Source organism: Nerophis ophidion, linkage group LG01 (genome assembly GCF_033978795.1).
Source record: "Nerophis ophidion isolate RoL-2023_Sa linkage group LG01, RoL_Noph_v1.0, whole genome shotgun sequence".
Lineage (NCBI taxonomy): Eukaryota > Metazoa > Chordata > Actinopteri > Syngnathiformes > Syngnathidae > Nerophis > Nerophis ophidion.
The window spans coordinates 10,962,557-10,970,056 of NC_084611.1; the positions used below are offsets into that span (position 1 = coordinate 10,962,557).

General features: G+C 41.1%; 5 non-coding genes across 5 annotated transcripts; all 5 read left to right on the plus strand.

The window, feature by feature from the left end:
- Nucleotides 1-506: 506 nt before the first annotated feature.
- trnas-gga (transfer RNA serine (anticodon GGA)) lies at nucleotides 507-588 on the plus strand. The gene has a single exon. It is a non-coding gene; the product is annotated as a tRNA-Ser (tRNA).
- Nucleotides 589-1,403: 815 nt separating this feature from the next.
- trnas-aga (transfer RNA serine (anticodon AGA)) lies at nucleotides 1,404-1,485 on the plus strand. Its single transcript has one exon. It is a non-coding gene; the product is annotated as a tRNA-Ser (tRNA).
- A 1,479-nt stretch (nucleotides 1,486-2,964) lies between these two features.
- On the plus strand, nucleotides 2,965-3,046 carry trnas-uga (transfer RNA serine (anticodon UGA)). Its single transcript has one exon. It is a non-coding gene; the product is annotated as a tRNA-Ser (tRNA).
- Nucleotides 3,047-4,881: 1,835 nt separating this feature from the next.
- trnac-aca (transfer RNA cysteine (anticodon ACA)) lies at nucleotides 4,882-4,964 on the plus strand. The gene has a single exon. It is a non-coding gene; the product is annotated as a tRNA-Cys (tRNA).
- Nucleotides 4,965-6,981: 2,017 nt separating this feature from the next.
- Nucleotides 6,982-7,063, plus strand: trnas-aga (transfer RNA serine (anticodon AGA)). Its single transcript has one exon. It is a non-coding gene; the product is annotated as a tRNA-Ser (tRNA).
- Nucleotides 7,064-7,500: the final 437 nt, after the last annotated feature.

Consider the following 7,500-nt stretch of genomic DNA (forward strand, 5'->3'; position numbering starts at 1 on the left):
GATTAGCAGAAAGATGGTGCGCAGGTTCGAATCCTCCTGACAACGACTTAAGTGTTTCATGATTCTGACTAATTGAACGTCATTCTTCAGTTGGGCTGCACCCCTCAGGTTGGGAGTGAAGTTCTGCCTCAAGTAGAGAAGTTCAAGTATCTCGTAGTCTTGTTCACAAGTGAGGGAAGAAAAGATGAGAGATTGACAGAGGGATTGGTGCGGCATCTGCAGTAATGCAGTGGTCTTTTGTGGTGAAGAAAGAGCTGAGCCATAAGGCGAAGCTCTCGATATACAGGTGGGTCTACGTTCGTACCCTCATCTATGGTCATGAACTTTGAGTAGTGACTGAAAGGACAAGGTTGCAAATACAAGCAGCAGAAAGGAGTTTTCTCTGCAGGATGTCTGGGATCCGCCTCAGAGATAGGGTGAAGCGGAGCCAGCTACTGTACTACTACGGATACTTCCCTGGTCAGATGTTTCGTTGGATCCAAACGTTAGCAGAGAGATGCTGTTGGGTTGTCGTGGCCGAGCGGTTAAGGCGATGGACTGGAAATCCATTGGGGTCTCCCTGCGCATGTTCGAATCCTGCCGAGAATGTCAGATATGTTGCATTTTAAAGGAGAACAAACATGCAAGTTTTTCTGATATGTTAAACAAAAGGTACGTTTGATACAAGGGTGGAATCATTAAAATGTGTCTTCTTTAGCAGGGCTCTCATTACTGCAGTTTTAAAATCAGCAGGAAATACATTTCAGATCTCCCCTCTCAAAGAACTATCAAATATTCTCCCAAATAATTGTTTGGAACTGGATATAAAGGATTTGTTTTGGGTTTCGTAGGAGAAGAAAAAAAGGCCAGCTCTCAGCATGAACCAGGACAAAACTTTCCAGTGTTTCCTCGGGTAAAAACAGAGACTGTGTTGGATTAAAAGCAGAGTGAGGAGATAAAAAGTCACATCTGATGGTGTTTATTGTTTATCTGATGGATCCTGACGACCGCGTCACGTCCAACTTTTGAATGTAACACAACTTTATTTATTTAACATTGCAACGGTTTTTGTTCAGGAGGTCTGTAGAATTAAAAATACTTGTAATATAGAAACATTATCATGGTCACATTTGCAATTTTTTTTGTAAGATTAAAAATGTTTTCGTAAATTATTCTTAAAATGATTTGTTTTTCCTTTCATAACTCTGAAATGTTGTCTTATTACTATTTCATCAAAAAGAGCTTCACTACACATCTTAAACAAAGCCTCCAGCTCTGCCGACGAGATGTCAGTCTGAAATTGTGTAGTATTACAATTTTATGTTATTTTATGTAATAAATTCATCAGAGGAAAAATGGGAGGTTGGTTGTTGTTTATTTTAATGAAAGCTTCACTACACATCTTAAAATACAACTGATATCAAGTTGTCGTGGCCGAGTGGTTAAGGCGATGGACTAGAAATCCATTGGGGTCTCCCCGCGCAGGTTCGAATCCTGCTGACAACGACTTAATCTTTCATGATTCTGACTAATTGGTCATAATTTTTATTAGTCGGGCTGTGTTTTGTGTGTGACCACGACACGCATCAAATAAGTGTGGAGATTCTTGCATCTTGGCATCGCGGCCATGACTCAGCAACCAAACCAACGCCACGTTAAATACGCACACATGACCCCAAATACATCTTTGGACAGGTCGAATAAATCAAATTACCAGCCACCCGGACAGCTGCTGCAACAATTGGTTTTACATAACCAAAAGATTTCTGATCAAAGTGTAAGAAACCGAAAAGGAAGTTCATCTGCATGCTCCTCCTCCTCATCTGCACTCAATTTTCTTTTACATTTTATTTTTTTTCAATGAATTTTTCAGCGCTGATTTTTTTTTTCTTACTGAATTATTTAGCCTTATTTCACCATGATTGAGTTTTGCTTTTTGAAGCAGCACATTTTATGACACTGACTTTTTTTGTTTTACACTGAACTTTTCAGTACTGAATTTTTTACACTGAATTTTCAGGACGGAATTTTTAACACTGAATTTTTCGACACTGATTTTTTTTTAAGCATTGAATTTTTTTACACAAAATTTATTGACGCAGATTTTTTTTTACACTGCTTTTTCTCCACTGATTTTTTTCGGCACATATTTTTTCTACCTGAATTTTTTTTTTACATTAATTTTTGGGGAGTTTTTTAGCACTCAAATTTTTTTTTACGCTAAATTTTTTTAAAAAATTATTTTACGCAAAAAGTTTTAGTCAAATAAAAAAGCTTTCGTAATGAAGGCACAAATTAACCTCCACTAATGCTTGATCTGTTTAGCACTCAGCTTCTAAAACGTGTACCTTTTTTATAAATACAGTATATACACACAAAATATATGTTTCTGGATCATCATTTGTCCCGAACTAGACTTTGTTGTTTGTTGTTGAAGTCTGCCATGATAAGTAGTTGTTGTTGTTAAAGGAAAACGTGAATGTCTGTCAAATTAATACTCATCATGTTTGCTTGAAATTAGCAAAATACGTAATGATTAGATGTTATTACATTCAGTTAAATTCTATTGTATTCTATTATAAATGTACTTGTTGCATATATACTTGCAGTGTGTAATTATGATCAAACTGTGAGAAACCAAAAAGGAAGCTAATCTGCATGCTTGTCGTCCTCATCTGGGTCTCCACCTGACTGCAGTTCCTCTTCGTAACCGACTTAAGTGAGCATATGCTCACATTTAATGTTGCCTGGACCCAAACTCCTTTGATATTCTCCAACTATGTCCTGAGACGGAGTTGCAGAGTGTTTTGGTAAAATACTAGGACAGCTCAACAAAAGGAGGCTTCACTACACATCTTAAATAAAGCCTCCAACCCTGCCGACGTGGGATCCAAAGTTAGAAAATGTTTTAATATTAGGACAACTTTACGACACATCTTAAGTAAAGCCTCCTACCGTGTCGATTAGCAGACTGAATCGTGTCAGGTTGTCGTGGCCGAGTGGTTAAGGCGATGGACTTGAAATCCATTGGGGTCTCCCCGCGCAGTTTCGAATCCTGCTGACAACGACTTAAGCTTTTCATGATTCTGACTAATTGAACGTCAGTCCTCAGTTAGGCTGCACCCCTCGTGTTGGGAGTGAAGTTCTGCCTCAAGTGGAGGAGTTCAAGTATCTCGTAGTCTTGTTCACGAGTGAGGGCAGAATAGAACGCAATATTAACAGAGGGATTGGTAATGCAGTCACTCCAGCGGTCTTTTGTGGTGAAGAAAGAGCTGAGCCAGAAGGCGAAGCTCTCAATATACAGGTCGGTCTACGTTCCTACCCTCACCTATGGTCATGAACTTGGAGTCGTGACTCAAAGGACAAGGTTGCAAATACCAGCGGCAGAAATTGGTTTCCTCCGCAGGATGTCTGGGATCACCCTCAGATAGGGTGAGGAGGTCGGTCAGCCGGGAGGGACTCAGAGTAGAGCCGCTGTTCCCTCACAGCGAAAGCAGCAGCTGAGAAAGCCTGGCACAACAATTGGGGATTTTGACGCTTCGTTTGTGACAAGCTTCTTGCCTTTGCTTTTTAGTAAAGTTGTCGTGGCCGAGCGGTTAAGGCGATGGACTAGAAATCCATTGGGGTCTTCACGCCAGGTTTGAATCCTTTTGTCAAGGACTTAGTTTTTCTTGATTCTGACTAATTGATCATGCGTGGAGATTCGTCCATCTTGTTTATGACTCAGCAAGGAAAGCCAAACCAACGCCACGTTAATCACGCACATAAGACCCCAAAGACATATTTGGAAAGGTCCAATAAATCAAATCACCTATTCGCTTAATTCATTTGAATTCACACTTCCTTCATTTTTCAAAAGACCGCTGCTAAAAAAAAGCAAAGATATCTGGAACCGAACTCCTTGAGAGGGGTTGGACTTTACTATATGCTGGAGTTGCCACAGGGAATAGGCGGTGAGCAGGTGTGGGTTTATATTAGCGGCCCGGCTTGGCGCCTGTGTGTTGGAGTCCTGTTATTGAATTATTCTGTTATTGAACTTCTGTACTAGGTGTTTCGGGCATTTGCTGCTGGGAGGAGACCTCAGGGCATACCTAGGACACGTTGGAGGGACTACGTCTCACAGCTGGCCTGGGAACACCTCGGTATCCCCCTTATAGAACGAGAGGACGTGGCCGGGGACAATGGTGTCCAAGTTTTTTCCACTGAGGGCCCTGTATTTTAAAATCACTGGATGCAGGAGCCATTTTAATATTCTCCAACTATATCCTGAGTTAGAGTTGCAGAGTCTTTTGGTAAAATATTAGGACAGCTTTACGACACATGCTAAATAAAGCTGACAACACTGATGATGACCTGCCAGTTGTTCGCAGACGTGGGATCCAAAGATTAGCAATAAAATGGTCGAAAGTTGGGGTCTCCCCGCGCAGGTTCAAATCCTGCTGACAACAACCTAAGTTTTTCATGATTCTGACTAATTGCACGTCATTCTTTAATTGGGCGGCACCCCTCGGGTCGGGAGTGAAGTCCTGCCTCGAGTAGAGGTGTTCAAGTATGTTGTATTCTTGTTCACGAGTGAGGGAAGAATAAAACGCAAGATTGACAGAGGCTCTGGAACCAAGCTCCTTTGATATTCTCCAACTATATCCTGAGGGGGAGTTGCAGTCTTTTGGTAAAATATTAGGACATCTCAACAAAAGGAGGCTTCACTACACATCTTCAATAAAGCCTTGAACCCTGCCGACGAGCTGCCAGTCGGTCGCAGATTTGGGATCCAAAGTTAAAACAAATTAAAATATTAGGACAGCTTTACGACACATTTTAAATAAAGCCAACTACCATGCCGACGAGCTGCCAGTCGGTCTCAGATGTGGGATTAAAATGTTAGCAGCAAGATGGTCCAAAGTTGTCGTGTCTGAGTGGTTAAGGCGATGGACTACAAAATCCATTGGGGTCTCCCCGCCTAGGTTCGAATCCTGCTGACAACTACTTAAGCTCTTCATGATTTTGACTAATTGAACGTCAGTTTTCAATTGGGCTGCACTCCTCGGGTCGGGAGTAAAGTTCTGCCTCAAGTGGAGGAGTTTAAGTATCTCGTAGCCTTTTTCACGAGTGAGGGAAGAATATAACAGAGGGTTTGGTGCGGCGTCTGCAGTGATGCAGTCGCTGCACCAGTCTTTTGTGGTGAAGAAAGAGCTCGGCCCGAAGGCGACCATGACTCATCAAGGAAAGCCAAACCAACGCCACGTTGATCACGCACACAAAACCCCAAAGACATCTTTGGACAGGTCCCAAAAATCAAACCACCAATTCGCTGAATTCATTTTAATTTACACTTCCTTCATTTTTCAAAAGACCGATGCTGAGAAAAGCATAGACTCTGGAACCAAACTCCTTTGATATTCTCCAACTATATCCTGAGGGGGAGTTGCAGTCTTTTGATAAAATATTAAGACAGCTCAACAAAAGAAGGCTTTACTACACATCTTATATAAAGTCTCCAACCCTGCCGACGAGCTGCCAGTCTGTCGCAGACGTGGGATCGAAAGTTGGAAAAAATTTAAATATTAGGACAGCTTTAGGACACATCTTAAATAAAGCCTCCTACCGTGCCGATTAGCAGAAAGATGGTGCGCAGGTTCAAATCCTCCTGACAATGACTTAAGTGTTTCATGATTCTGACTAATTGAACGTCATTCTTCAGTTGGGCCGCACCCCTCGGGTCGGGAGTGAAGTTCTGCCTCAAGTAGAGAAGTTCAAGTATCTCGTAGTCTTGTTCACAACTGAGGGAAGAAATGATGAGAGATTGACAGAGGGATTGGTGCGGCATCTGCAGTAATGCAGTCACTGCACTGGTCTTTTGTGGTGAAGAAAGAGCTGAGCCATAAGGCGAAGCTCTCGATATACAGGTGGGTCTACGTTCGTACCCTCATCTATGGTCATGAACTTTGAGTAGTGACTGAAAGGACAAGGTTGCGAGTACAAGCAGCAGAAAGGAGTTTCCTCTGCAGGATGTCTGGGATCCGCCTCAGAGAAAGGGTGAAGCGTAGCCAGCTACTGTACTACTACGGATACCTCCCTGGTCAGATGTTTCGGGGGATCCAAAGGTTAGCAGAGAGATGCTCTTGGGTTGTCGTGGCCGAGCGGTTAAGGCGATGGACTAGAAGTGCGTTGGGGTCTGTCCGTGCAATTTCGAATCCTGCTGACAGTGTCAGCTATGTTTCCTTTAGAAGGAGAACAAACATAAAAGTTTTTCTGATCTGTTAAACAAAAGGTAAGTTTGATACGAGTGTGGAATTATTAAAATGTGTCTTCTTTATTAGGGTTGTCATTACTGCAGTTTTAAAATCAGCAGGAAAGACATTTAAAATCTCCCCTCTCAAAGAACTATCAGATATTCTCCAAAATAATTGTTTGGAATTGAATCTAAAGGACTTGTTTTGGGGTTCATAGGAGAAAAAAAGGCCAGCTCTCAGCATGAACCAGGACAAAACTTTCCAGTGTTTCCTCGGGTAAAAACAGAGACTGTGTTGGATTAAAAGCAGAGTGAGGAGATAAAAAGTCACATCTGATGGTGTTTATTGTTTATCTGATGGATCCTGACTTTTGAATGTAACACAACTTTATTTATTTAACATTGCAACGGTTTTTGTTCAGGAGGTCAGTAGAATTAAAAATACTTGTAATATAAAAACATTATCATGGTCACATTTGCAATTTTTTTTGTAAGATTAAAAATGTTTTAGTAAATAATTCTTCAAATGATGTATTTTTCCTTTCATAACTCTGAAATGTTGTCTTATTACAATTTCATCAAAAGTAGCTTCACTACACATCTTAAACAAAGCCTCCAGCTCTGCCGACGAGATGTCAGTCTGAAATTGTGTAGTATTACAATTTTATGTTATTTTATGTAATAAATTCAACAGGGGAAAAATGGGAGGTTGGTTGTTGTTTATTTTAATGAAGGCTTCACTACACATCTTAAAATACAACTGATATCAAGTTGTCGTGGCCGAGTGGTTAAGGCGATGGACTAGAAATCCATTAGGGTCTCCCCGCGCAGGTTCGAGTCCTGCTGAAAACGACTTAGTTTTTCATGATTCTGGCTAATTGAACATCATTTTATTTTAGACGTGCTGTGTTTTGTGTGTGACATCAAATAAGTGTGGAGATTCTTGCATCTTGGCGTCGTGGCCATGACTCAGCAACCAAACCAACGTCACGTTAAATACGCACACATGACCCCAAATACATCTTTGGACAGGTCGAATAAATCAAATTACCAGCCACCCGGACAGCTGCTGCAACAATTGGTTTGTATAACCAAAACATTTCTGATCAAAGTGTGAGAAACCGAAAAGGAAGTTCATCTGCATGCTCGTCCTCCTCATCTGCACTCAATTTTCTTTTACATTTTATTTTTTTTCAATGAATTTTTCAGCGCTGATTTTTTTTTCTTACTGAATTATTTAGCCGTATTTCACCATGATTGAGTTTTGCTTTTTGAAGCAGCACATTTTA